Source organism: Cygnus atratus, chromosome 1 (assembly GCF_013377495.2).
Source record: "Cygnus atratus isolate AKBS03 ecotype Queensland, Australia chromosome 1, CAtr_DNAZoo_HiC_assembly, whole genome shotgun sequence".
Classification (NCBI taxonomy): domain Eukaryota; kingdom Metazoa; phylum Chordata; class Aves; order Anseriformes; family Anatidae; genus Cygnus; species Cygnus atratus.
Genome location: NC_066362.1, coordinates 113,926,029 through 113,939,443, shown reverse-complemented (window position 1 = coordinate 113,939,443; position 13,415 = coordinate 113,926,029). Strand labels below are relative to the sequence as shown.

The 13,415-nt window shown below is 45.1% G+C and overlaps 1 protein-coding gene and 1 long non-coding RNA gene across 2 annotated transcripts in view; one reads left to right on the top strand and one right to left on the bottom strand.

Annotated features, from left to right (window-relative positions):
* Positions 1-616, bottom strand: part of GET1 (guided entry of tail-anchored proteins factor 1) — a 93,304-nt gene extending 92,688 nt beyond the window's left edge. Inside the window, exon 1 of the mRNA XM_035545997.2 lies at positions 610-616. The gene's annotated coding sequence lies outside the window, so the exon portion shown is untranslated. The remainder of the gene's footprint in view (positions 1-609) is intronic.
* An 8,820-nt stretch (positions 617-9,436) lies between these two features.
* On the top strand, positions 9,437-12,364 carry LOC118247741 (uncharacterized). The gene is made up of 3 exons (XR_004778543.2): positions 9,437-9,555; positions 11,154-11,302; positions 11,863-12,364. It is a non-coding gene; the product is annotated as an uncharacterized LOC118247741 (long non-coding RNA).
* The last annotated feature ends 1,051 nt before the right edge of the window (positions 12,365-13,415 follow it).

Genomic DNA, 13,415 nt, shown 5'->3' with positions numbered 1-13,415 from the left:
TTGCTGGCAAGAGGCAAACATTACAGTACTATGTGGCTGTCTAACAAGTCTCTTTAGAAGCAAAGTTAAGTGCTGCTTTCAAGGATAAAGATGTTGTTTACAAGCAAATGCATACACAGAGTCTCCTTTGATGCAGCTAGCTCCAAGCGTGTGAGCTGCGCATCTGCTTCAGACACCACGTCACTTCCAAAATATGAATACATTTTTGTTTTTTTCTTTGATTTGTCTCCCGAGGTTTTGAGCTTATCCTATAACTATGAGGGCTAGACTTTTTTCTTTCTTTCTCTGTGATGAAAATTAAGGTTCTGATGAAGTCACACATGTCTAAGAGCTGGGACTTCAGGAAAATCAGTGAATGTCTCTAAGGCAGCAATAAACAAAGGGCAAGACCCTACTCACTCCTTCAGCCACTATCATAGGAAATGTCACCTCTGTCTTCTTCAGCTTGGGATAAATACTGCTTTATGCACTCACCCCACTCTTCTGTTGCCCCTCTCCAGTTGTCTCCCTTGCCGCCTCCTGCCTGCCCATGCTTCTCTGTCATCCTCCTCCTGTCCTCTCCTTGCATTTTGAACACTGGCCAGCCTCCTGTAGGGACAGCTTCTAGGCCCCCGTACTCTGCAGAAAGACTCTCAGCCTTTCTCCTGGTGCTCCTGCATTTATTTGTGCTGGCAGCGGTGATGGGGATGGAGCAGCAGCTCCTCCTGGCCCGCAGGTGGGGCAGCTCTGCTTAGAGGGGGCAAGGTGCAGAGGCCAGAAGATTCGAGCTGTTTGCTGAATGATTTGGCAAACTCTTGAAAGAAAAAAGTTGATCAAAGTCTATTAAATGCGAAGATAATATGTTAGATGGCCAGCAGATGGTAGGGCGCAGAATCACAGAAGTGCTGAGGTGGGAAGGGACCCCTGGAGGCCACCTGCTCCAAGCCCTGCCCAAGCAGGGCCACCCAGAGCAGGCTGCCCAGGGCCATGCCCAGGCGGCTTTTGGAGATCCCCAAGGAGGAGACCCCACAGCTCTCTGGGCAGCCTGTGCCAGGGCTCCTCACCTGCACAGTGCCATCCCTGCCACTTGGAGCCTGTTGCCACTATTTCCTGCACTAGGAAAGTACGGTACAGTCACAGAAACATTGTCGCTCTCAGTTTAAGATTAGGAGATTAAGAAAAGGACCCAGTCTTCAAGGGACAATTGGTTGCAGGGAATTCGGTTTTACCCGTATTTATCCAAAGATAATTTGGTCATAACTTTTGGTATCTGGATTGTCTCACCTGCTTGAATCTCAATGAACTTATCCAAGGTGAGAAAGTGCAAGTCAGGTGCCAATGTCTTTGGCCAGAATTGATGTGTTTTGCTTAAAGAGAAGAGTGGAATACTCCAGAGGCTGTTGTTTCATTAAAACTCATGGATCTGCTACATCTTCTGGGTTGAGAAAGAAAAAGAAAACACCAGTCAGTGAAATGTACTGACGGGAGTGATCATGGATGGCCAATGAAAATCTGACTTGAGGACTGAAAGTATGAGTGCCACTGCTGCTGGATCTCATAACAATAAGTCTAGTTGGCTTTTCCTGCAGGACGTGTGGTTTCTACCTTCACATGACCTTTCTGCTCATGGAGTATGGGTGTTACACAGGCAAAAAATGCTTGCAGCTGGAGACAGGGACGGGGCAGACTTCTCCTGTCCTATCATTAAAACAAAACAAAACTTTTGCATGATTGAAATAAACATTCATCTTTGTTGCTGTGTTGTGTACTAGGTGATGGTGAAATGTGTGGTAACTTCTGCATTATCCTGAAATAAACTAAAACCCACCTCAATATTTGTTAGTTTTGTCCCAAATTATGGTGAATGTGAACATACATATATATATATATATATGGATTTGCATGTTTACGTATGCACTTTTGCCATGTAGGTATTAATTTACAATTGTTGAGATTATATTCAGAGGCCTTTTGACACTTACAGCTTTGGATCTTTTGAATAAAATATGTGTTACTCTTCTTTTGAAGGCTGGTTTATTTAACCAGGTAGATCATTACCAACAAAATTGTCTGCTTTGATGTCTTGGCTACGTAGTTTAGCATTAAAGATGCCTGTTAGGGTCTGACAAATGGGAGCACTAATGGCATGCGAGTGTGTATGCCACTCATGCACTTCGAGTCACTGCTGTGCAAAACCCACTCCTTTCATCTGCAGAATCCCAGCTAACCAATGCACTCACACATAATTTTAAAGAAAAAAAAATCTCTCCTACCCACTCTAAAATATGTTCAGTCAGAATTGGAAGAGTTTGTGCATTTGTTTTGGGTATCCAGAAATTCTGGATATATTCACTGAGCTTGTGTCAACCTCCTGTGCAGGCCAGGTGCAGCAAATCCAAGGTGCTCAGAAAGCAACAGGCTTGAAATGGGGTGTGCGTGTGTGTGGTGCCTTTGATGTTTTCTGAACGTGTTGGATTTGGTGCTCGTGCTCCACCCTCTGAACAGGCCATACAAGGCATCTGTATATACAATCCTGGACCCAAATCTCTGGGCCCAAAGTTCATCAACAGTATATCTCTGGTGTTAAGGACTTCATGTTTCCAGTAGTGTCTGCCCCTAGAGTGAGCACTGGGAAAGGCAAGAAGAGTAGGAGCCTGCAGCTCTGGTTACCAACAGATAAGCTGGTGCTGCTGAGAACGCTCCAGTGCACAGAGACTGCTGATATGATGAAGTGTTTTTGGGTGACAAAAAAATTGGGAATGTCTCTTCCAGGCCAAGAGAAGACTGGGGTAATTCAGACTTCCCAGTGCTGACAGTGCTAAGGTGCTGACATCTTCAAGGTTGGTTTTAAAGACCTGCCCCTATTCCCTCACATTTTTATTTTTTATTTTTAAAGCTAAAATTAGAGGTCAGCCACTACATATTCCAGCTGGGGGCCCATGCTGCCCCCAGTCCTCCCTCCTTGCAGCATGAACCACCTGTTTATAAAGGTATCTGAGAGGCCTGGGATGTAGCACAAGCTGCGTGCTGGGGCAGCCTGGGCTTGGGTTCTGGTTAAAGCAGTCTGCAGAATTTCCTATAGAAATATATGTTGCAGGCATGCCTGGAGGACCCAGTATAAACAGGACAAATCACCAGAAATGTTATTCCAGGAATCTTCCTACAAGGATCTTTCAGAAAGAGTGAAAGGGTTGTTTGATGCTAGGCAAAACTGTAACAAAAGATATTTTTCTGCAAGGGTTTTTCTCAGAGTCACCATAAATGCTGTTGATTTCTGTGTGCTTTGGACCAGCTTCCTTGTGTGTAAATCGTATATGAATTTAATAAACACAAAATCACTGCTTTGGTCTTAATATTACTGAAGACATCAACTGAATATGTAACAATATACAGAACCAGTGAAACAGTTCCTAAACTGTCACCCGTGAAAAGGAAAGCTGTAAATCTTCAAGTTAATGTGGAAAAGCTAATACCTTTTCCACAGAAAGTTTTAAAAAATCTGTTCCATATATCTTTAAAATCATAAATTTTAGAAATAGAAAGTCAGTTAGTAACTCATGAGATGGGAAAACGGCGCGTCTCCTTCTTGAAAGACGAGGGTAGTGTAACCTCTATATATATAGTAATGTGCTTTAATGCTCTGGTTACTGTTTTTGTATGAAATACTACTGTCCTGGAAGCGTTTCAGCAACTCGTTAGCAGCACAAAATGTGACCTCAGTGGCTTGCTGGATTGACCAGAGTTCTGCAGCTATTTCCTTCCCCCGCTCCACGCGGAGTTAAAACTGTGCGAGTATTTCTTCTTTTCTGCTTTAGTGACTGAACCAAACTAACCTTGGACTAGTGAGTGTTTTGGGGTCTATAAAAAGCACGAAAAAACTCAGCTGTCTCGACAAGGTGAAAAGAAAAAAATATTCAAAAAGGGATTTTTAATGACCGAAAAGTTTCATTTATTTAGAGTATAACTATTCATTTTTAGTGTTTTATTTTTTTTGTTGTTGTTTTTAGTGGGTTTTACAATTGAATTTATTTATTTTTAAGTCCAGACCACTTCTCCCTTGCACAGTTGCCTTTTAATGAAGGCTCCCAAGCGCTTCCCAGCCGCGGGAGGGCGACGTCGCCCAGCGCAAGGCTCCGGTCAGCCGCTGCCAGGACTCGGCCCCTTTCCTCTCGGCCACGTCTCTCCCAGCACCCCATAGCGCCCCGGAGCTCGGTACTCTTTCTCACTACATCTAAATATTTGCCCTTTCAGCTGGCTTCATGTTCCAGAGTTGTGGAGGTTCTCATTTTTGCGGGGCTAGCAGCGATGCCAAACCAGGAGAACACGGTGAACGCATCCCACTGGTAATGCCAGCCGCTGCCTTTTCGAGTCCATCTCGTGTTTGCGTTTTCCCTTAAACAGCCCTGAGAGTGCTCTGTCTGAAACCTGCCGGCATGTTAACTATTTCAGTTATTTATCAGCACTATCCATCAGCAATTTGCTGTTGTGATTGGCACCGATTTTACAGCGCGCCGCTTTTTTCCCTTGCCATGGTACACAGGTTCTGCCATGTTTTCAGATCCTGGCTGATTTCCCCATATGGTTTCCATATGGGAACATGTTGCTCTTGTTAGCCACCTTCGACGCAGCCTGTCAGCCAGGTCCCTGCTCAGAAACAAATAAATTGTCTAGTGTCTACTGTATTTCCTTTCAGGCCGCACTCTCCACTTTAAACTTGGCAGCGTTTCAGGACAATCAAAATCCAATCAGCGGCCGTGCTAACTCCATATGTTTTATTTCCAGGCTGCGCGGGGCGGAGGAAGCCCCGACTATTTTCGGCATGTAGCGGTGCTCGGGGTGACACGCCACACATTTTCCGCTGGCTGTTACCCTTTCGGGGAAAAGAGCCGCTCCGGTTTCACGCAGCAAGCAGTGGCCAGCCAGCGCTGCGGATGAAATTGGTTTTCCTGGAAAGCAGAGCACCGCTAATACAGAGTGAAATGAATGTAAACTGCAATTAGTTGGATGTGTTGGAAACACGCTGCAGTCCTCTGGGGCTGAGCCTTGCAGTGTAAGCAAACTCACTAGGTTGCCTTTCTTAAAATGGTGTTTTGAGGGCAGTGGCCACCCCTGCCCAGGGGTCTTTTAGCATCACGTGTTCATCATGCGTTAGCATTTTTAGCAGCATGCATGGTGCAGCCAGCACCTGGGTGTAAAAAGCATCAGCATCCCTATCCCCTGCCCAGGGCCTTACGGCATTATCCCCCTCCCTTCTGGCTGCAGGGTGCAGGTCTGGCACAGCAGAAGGAATACCTCCATTTGGGGATTTTTTCCTAAAATGAGTGTTAGGTCACTCTGTGAGCGTGTGACAAACCAGTGAGAGTGCGCTGCCAAAGTGCAGGCAGCACCAGCAGAGCTGCTGAATGTTAATCCAATATTTAATATGCGGTGGGTTGCCAGTAGTTATAAAACCGTTCATATGGTTTGATGGCTGTGTACAGCTTTCCGTGGTTGCTTTACATCTGGCTTCAAGAGTGATGGATGTGAGAATACCGCTAGGATGTCTGTTAGGAAGCACTGTGAGGTCTTGGGAGAGGCAATAAACCAAGATTTGTCATTGTCAGGGGGCTGGCGTGGAGGATGCTTTGAAAAAGCACTCTGCGTGACCTCTGCCTGCAGAGCAAAGCCGGGCTCACAGGCATCAAAGCAGTGCCACATGGCAGGAAAGCCCGACCGGCAGAGAAAGCCTGGAAGGAAGGCGCGGGGCAGCACGAGGCCTGTGTGCAGACCCATGCTGATGGAGTAGTAACACTCCAGTGAAAATGGCTTCAGCCATTTCCTGCAGGCCTTTGGCCACGCTGGTGCTGGGTGACACAAAATGCCATTGAGCACGTTGTGAGGACCATGGGGAAAGCAGCATGTCTGGACCCCAAAACTCCTTTTCCCGAAGTGCCTTGTCCCCTCAGGGAGGGATGAAGGAGGACAGTGCCACAAAGTGCCACCACCATGAGGCTCTGGGGTGGGCGCAAGTGTGGCCTACCCAGTGTCAGGGGCCTGTGGTGCTGCGCCACCGGAGAAGTTGGCTGTGATAATTAGTGAATGTGCAAATTGCAGAAAAGTGTCCAGTTGGGTCAATGAGGGGGGAAGACAAGGAGATAAGGGAGAAAGGGCTCTACTGGATAATTTGGGTCTGAACAAATCCATCATATATTGGGTTCTAATCCACAATTTGGGTTCAAAACTGTAGGGAACTTGAGGCAACCAAGTAGGCAAGACCAGTGCCTACGTCGGCTTTTTCTACCTTTTTGTTTGTCTTTGGAAACAGAGATGTCCTTCCTGAAGCATCCAGCACTTAGACAATTTTCATCAGGTAAAGACCATTTCAGTGTGGACAATTATGTGACAACTGAGGGGGCTGAAAAGCTAGCTTTGGGTCTGGGACAGTCAGGTACCAATGAGTACCAGAGACTTAACTCATTCACCAGCAGTTCCCATGCACCTGATCTACAGGAACTTGGAAAAAGAGTTGTTTTTTTTTTTTTTTTTTCTCCTTTGTAAATCTCCTTTTTCTCATTTTGCTATTCCGTCTTGTTCAGCTCCTGTGTTCGGTAAGCCTTTTCAAGCTTTTTCCTGAACCTTTTGAGTCTTTCCAATCCTTTCTAAATCCTGAACCACGATCTCTCTTTGAGAAGCTTTTTCTGTTCCTCTCTCATTACCGCTGTTAGTTGTTTTTCACAATTGCCTTGCAAGCTGCTCCTTTCTTACATCTCCTTTCTTTGGTTTATTTGCACAGTCCAGCTTATTTTTGTTTCTTAAAGAAAAAAAAAATGCAGAGACTTCCATGAAGTATTACACAAAAGTAACAGGTGCAGTGTCCATCCTTATTTTCCTTTCCTTCTGTATCATACACTTCCATTAACTAGGTCATCCCATTGATCACTTTGGGCTTCACAGCTCTCCTGGAGCAGCGTTAGTGGATGTTCCTGGTTGCAGGACCTGTGCTGAAGCTGCGTGGCAGCCTCCTGGAGTTTGAGAACAGACAACAGCATTTTTTTTCCATTCTTTTTCCCATTTTCATCAACAGGATGCTTGTTTCATTGATCTGCAGAAGACACCCTTTTCAATACGAGTGGATTGGAATAACAGGTCATTGGGATTAATATTTTTAATTGCAGGAGAGAGCCTGGCCAGGGATGGAGTGTTGCATGTTTCCCTCTCTGCCATCACCAAAACACCAAATGCAGAATGAGTAGGGTTAATCTAATTTGATCCAATGATCTATTTCCCCTGTGATTTTAGCCCTTTCCATTGTGTTTAGTCTAAGGAAAAGAATAGGAATAAACCATTTCCAGTTATAAAATGAGCTAATTATCATTTTATTATTTGTTGTTAATTCAGTTATAAAATGTTAACCTGAGTTATAAAGCTTGAAACTGAACCCAGAAACTGAACAACAGATTTTGAAATAGTTTTTATAGCTTATAGTTTATATAGTAACTGCCCCTGAGAAAACTGTGAAATTAAAGTTTTGGGCTTTTATTTTTATTTATTTATTTTTCCCTAGTGAGATGTTTCTTTGCTGCTTGCACAAGGAGATTGTAGCAGGGTGAAGGGACACAAAGTCCCTTAGTGCTTTTGTAGTTGGAGAAGCTGCCCGAGACATCTTTTGGTATGCTGACTGGGAGAAAAGAGCAGGAATCAGTAGGAAGCAGGATGGCAGTGTTGCCACATCATATGAATTTCAGTGCTCTGATACTTGCTGCTTTGCTTTAAACCCTTGTGTCTCTGTAAATGGAGCTCTGTGTTGGGGAGACCCCACAGCTGAGCAAAGCCCCCATCCTTGCTCCCTGCCCTAAGTTTGGCTTTGGGTCTTTGCTGATACATGTTCTTTGTGGAAATGGCCTGAACTGGTAGGAAAATGGGATTGTGGTTTTCAATGCACATCTGTAAGTCAAAGATTTTTTTTCCCCTCCCTATAGTATGTAATGATGTTTTAACCAACAACTTCTTTCACATTGAATTTTTGGTTTTACACATTATGCTTTTGAACAATGCTGCTGTTAGCATAAGTACGCTATTTCTAATCCTTCCCAAAATGAATTTGGTGAGTTCCCATGGAAGTTATATTTAAAAGAGAAAAAAATTAAATAGGACCTGCTTTATTTATATGCTTTTGCCAGAGGTTTCATTCGGAGGAAAAAAAATAAACAACCTGCCCCTCAATGACAGCATTTTAACTCATGCTAAAAATAATATATGCACTGACTTCAAATAGCCAGCCTCCAGCCTGTGGATAAGCATATGCCTAAGTGTGTTTGTGCATACGTATTATGATAAAGCATATTAGGCTGATTATAAATTTCTTTTGTTATTTTTTTGCTTGCTGCAAAGTGTCAATTTTACAGCAATTCACATCCTAGTGAAACTGAAACCCAGTATTTTAAATTATTATTGCTGCCTTCCTGCTTGAATTCCCACCAGTGAAGCCGATAAGAATTTTGCATTGTACCAAATGATGTAGGGTTAGTCACTTACAGGCACTTTGACTCTATCTGTAATTTTTCTTTTCCAAAGGGGCCCATTATATATTTGATATCTAGCCTGAATGTCCCACAAAGTTAGATGCTGAGCAAAATATGCATACAAATGGGATAAGAGTAAAACTTGGGAAAGGCTTATAGCTAGGTTAGTGCCTTGCAATTGTGTATGGCACAGACTGAGAAGAAGTGGAGACTGAACAAGCAAACCTCCTCGGGGCCCATCTCTGCGAAAGGATGTGTCTTGATGTCCAAGGACATAACCTCTGTCCTCGTTGCACACAGACAAAGCTGCCGTGCAACTGGAGAGTGATTTTTGTGATGAAAATGGAGAACGAACTCTGAGTTGATGTCACAAAGGGGGATTTTCAGCATCAGCTTTTCCCCTCATGGGTACTGTTTGGAAGCTGTCTCTCCAGGCATGGCAGTGGTATTGGCACCTCTGGTGTGTGTCATGTTTGGGGACCTCTGGTCTTTGCTCTCTCAGGTGTGGTGGAAGCTCTGCAGCGACTGCAGCCTGGCAGCCAGGCGCTGCTTACAGAGACCACTGAAAGCTGTGGCAGAATGTAGCTCTTGGGGGATTCGGGAAATTTATATTTGGGATATACAGACAGAGCAGAAGTCCATAAAATTGGCAGGGTGCAGACAGAGTGGAGGAGAGGCAGGGAGAGGCAGCTGTAAAAGTTGGGCTTTGTGGCCAGGACACTTCGAGTCATGTAGAGGTCTAATGGGATGGGCAGGAATGACAGCTGAGCTTCAGCCTTTACTCACTGGGCATTCATGCTGTACACACCTTTCCCTTCACCTCCTTGCATAGGATGGTTTATTTTAATTTTCCCCTTACTGTGTTCTTCTGTTTTTAAGCACTTTCCTGGAAAGCCAGCGGTTCCTTGCTCCCATAAGGTCTCTCCACCTCCCTTCATCGCCTGACTGCTGTCCAGGATAAGCACGGTCTGAATGCTCTGCTGAACTGGGACCTTGCTGTGGTGGAGATGAGGGGTGACTCCATGGAGCTGAAGGAGATGTCTCGTGAAAAAGGCTCTGGTCTGAGGTACAGCAGGTAACTCACAACTCAGTGTTTACATGGCCCTTCCTTAGCCTGCACACCAGAGTAAGGTATGAGAGTGTGTCTCCTTCCCATGAGAGCCTGGCCAACAACAAACAACATGAGCAAGGACAAGGGAAGGAAAATGATTCAGGGGTCCTGTGACCATTTTGGATATAAGGATGTAGCAGTTACACTTCTTGTTAGTGAACCAAAACTGTAAGAAATGGATGAGTCAGTGACACAATTCTGGAATTGTTCCTTCTAACATTTCCAAGGGAGTGAAAAGTTTTGGGAAATCACAGAGGCCAGGAAGGGCTCACTCTGGTGTGTCAGATATCTGCTGGAAGTGTCTGAGGGGATTGGCACCTCTGGGTCAAGGTAAATCTGATGCTGGAAGTGTATTCATTGTGCCTCTTCAGGTGGCAGCATTTACAGAGTTCTCAGAAACCCACAGGAAGATGACTGTTGATGTCTCAGTGGAGATAACGTGTTTGGTAGCCTGTCTTGATGGGGAGGAAGCTGAACTCAGAGGGACTCTGTGCACTACTTTCCTTCTCCCTCTCTCAGTGGTGATAATCAGGAGAAAATGGTTCTGAACCTATTCTTTCAAGGCTTTGTTTTGTTTCTGGTTGTGTGTCCGGGTCTTCTGGTCGCAGCACCTTCTCACATGAATCAAAGGGAGCAGTAGATCATGGCTGGCTGCTTTTCCACCTGCTGTGAAGCACGGCAGGTTGGGTGCCGGCAGTCCTGTGTGTCAGGAGGAGGGATTTAGGATCATGGCTGTGGCTCTGGGGAGCTATAGGATCATTTTAAGTTACTTGTGAGAAGTGTCCAAGGAAAGGAAGGCATGTGTGTGATGGATGGATGAAGAGGGCGCCCAGGGGCTGCTGCCACAGGGGTCTCAGCTCTGTGGATCCACCTGCTTCATTTACCTGAGGCCAGATCCTGTCCCCTTTGCAGGGAATGAATATTTTAGCAGTGACCTGAGGGAAGCTGTGCTCAAACTATCTCAGAAATAATTTCCCCAAAGTTTCTGGGTGACAGGGAGGGGTGCCAGGCCCTCAGTCCGCTGTTGGCCGCACCTGGTTTTCTCTCTCTTTACCTCAGACCTTTGCCTGAGGCCTGCTCCCCTCCATGCCATGCCTGTCACACAGCTCCTGCCTGCCCGGCAGCCTCCCCTCTCTTACAGCATCGCTTTCAGTTTCCCCCTTCTCCTCCTCCTTTTCCCCCATGTTCCTGACCACAATTTCCCCCTCTCTGTTGTTGCTGCCCTGTGTTCTTCCCAATCCTGACAGCTGCCCTTTTTCTCTTTTCTACCCCTCACTGCTGCCCCTCTCCTCCTGCTGCCCGGGCTCCCCGGGGCAGCCGTCCTCACACAGCCTGTCTAGCAGTTTGTCCATGGTTTTTGTGCCTCCTGTTTTGTGGGATCGGGGCTGGGCCCGTGGGCTTTAATAAAATTGAATGGAAAGAATCTACGCCACCCTGCTGATTGTTATTTTTTAGTGCCTAACATGCACTGTTTTTAATAGCAGTGATATTTTTGAAAGCACGTGTGAAGCAGGGTGGACAGACACCTCATTTTCATGCTGTAATTTTTCCTTTCTGTACAGGGGGAAGAGCAAACAGCGAAGAACTTTACTGGTTGAAACCTGTGGGCATCTGTGTCAGCTCCTCCTTCACCAGCACTTCTGCTATAACCCAAAGAAAAACAGCAGCAGCGGAGAGGCGTAGCAGCAAGTGTGTCAGTTTGGCACAGAAGGTACCAAGGCTTAACCGAATAGTGCTCAATGTACTGTTAGGGTGGTTTTCAGCACCCTGACTGAAGATAATTGTCAGTCGTGCTTCTCTCTCTGCTGCCCTGCAGTGCAGCTTGTAAAAAGTCTGACACTTACTGTCCAGTACGACCATGGCACAGACCTCCCAGCTCTCATAGCCGAGGGGCTGGTGACAGTTCCTGATGGAGAAGTGATGGGTGATGGCTCCAGAAGGAGAGCAAGCTGTCTGCCCTGAACCTGTTGTAGACGTGGTGCCAGTGTGCACCAGCCAAGTGTGGCTAAGCTCTGGGCCATGTCCCTGTGGCTGGTGGCAGGGGCTGGCTGGGGCCACCACCTTACACTTGGTTCCTGCCCCACACCCCCTGGCAGCACAGGTTGGGCAATGGGGTGATGTTAGGAGGGGGGACCAGCGGTTTCTCTGCAGCCCCACACAGTCTGTGGCCAGCAGGGCTTCAGCCCCAGCTCCAGGAACCCACACAGTGCCATGGTCTCAGAATCACTCATCCATAATGGGTTGCAGGATCAATCTTCTCTGTGCTTTCAGGTACTTTCCTTGGACATGTGACCAGATGATGCAGTTGTCCAGATGAAATTCAGAAAACAAAAAACAATGCATGATAAGAAACTGAAAGAAGCCAGGAATGTGTTGTTTTATGAATGCAGAACATCAGCTATAAAATCACTGAGACTGACAAATTGTTTTTAATCATGTAAAACCACCATCCAAAAATTTAATATGAGCTTTGGGCAGCAAAGGATTGTTTTGTATTTTACAGGTAGATCTCATCACTCAAGGATTTCAAAGGCTCTGCAAAACCCAGGTTTAGCTCTTCCTTTTTGTAATTACAACTCTTCTCAGTTATGTAGTCATTTACTGGGCATTGTTAAAACTCTGGTCTGTACTCTCAATTGCTCTAAGGCCTGACCTAATCTTACAGTTCTGCAGAGTCACAGAAGCAGCATACATTTGTTCCCAATTCTGTCAAAATCAGGTTCCAAACAGGACACCATGCCTATGTGACAAGAAGAAGGTCATCCCCTGCTGCCTTTTAATTGTGAACAGGCTAATTGTTCAGAGGTTGTTTTAGGAGACTTGGTATTTGGGCATATGAAGGGAGAAAAAAAGCTGTGATAAAAGCATAAATAAGAGAAAACAAATTGGTGTAGACAGGTTATTTTTCATATAAGCAATCTGCATCTTGAGAGTCACCTAAAAAAGGTGCCTTCAAATAGTCTCCATAGAGAAAAGTGACCCCCCCGCCCCTCAAGTGCTAAGCCTTTGGGAACGACCATTTAATGCTCAATCTAGATGGAAGAGAAACATCAAGAATAGCCTTCAGTTTCTCTAACCACTGTTTTTCTTGGACTGCAAGGTGCACTAAATGTTGCCGAGAAAATGTGAACTCTCTCCAGCACTCTGAAGAATTCAGATCCATGTCTTTCATTGTCACTCTGTGAGTGCGCTTATTTACTCGTAGGGCACTTTTAATACAGTGCGACGGAGACATTAAGCTCAAGGCTGGTCTAGGATTCTGAAAATAACTCACCATTTGGGAGGAGAATAAAGGGTGTTAATCTCAGTTCCTTGGCTGAAATTCCTAGTAAAGTTTTTACTTCTCCATTCCCAAGAATAGGCACAGTGTTTCTCAAGAAATAATTCATATTCAGAGTGTTACTCTGTATATAAAATTTCAGCACACCAGTGCACAGCTAATCCTTAGAAGGAAAAGTTGCTCTCAAAAATCTAGCCAACTCTGCAATACTTAATGTATAAGGACTTGAGTGATAGGCAAAATGTTGAAAGAATTAAGTTAAACGTAATTCAGGGGAAAAAAAACATTAAGAAAACTCTTGGGTAAATCTTTTACAGATGGTAGACAGCTTAATTGCTGTGGTAAACTTGTCTGATATTTCTGGAAAAATTTGGGTGCTACAGTAATCCATAGAGCCCAATGGGCCCAAGCTTAAATGGTTCGTGCATGTCTTAATTGGAGCTTGGTTGCTAAAGTTTCACCCAGGGTTTTGTGGGGTGAGTTTTTTCCTTCCTTTATTTTTTCCATTTAACTTTTTTAAGCCAATTTAGAAGTTGTACATGTA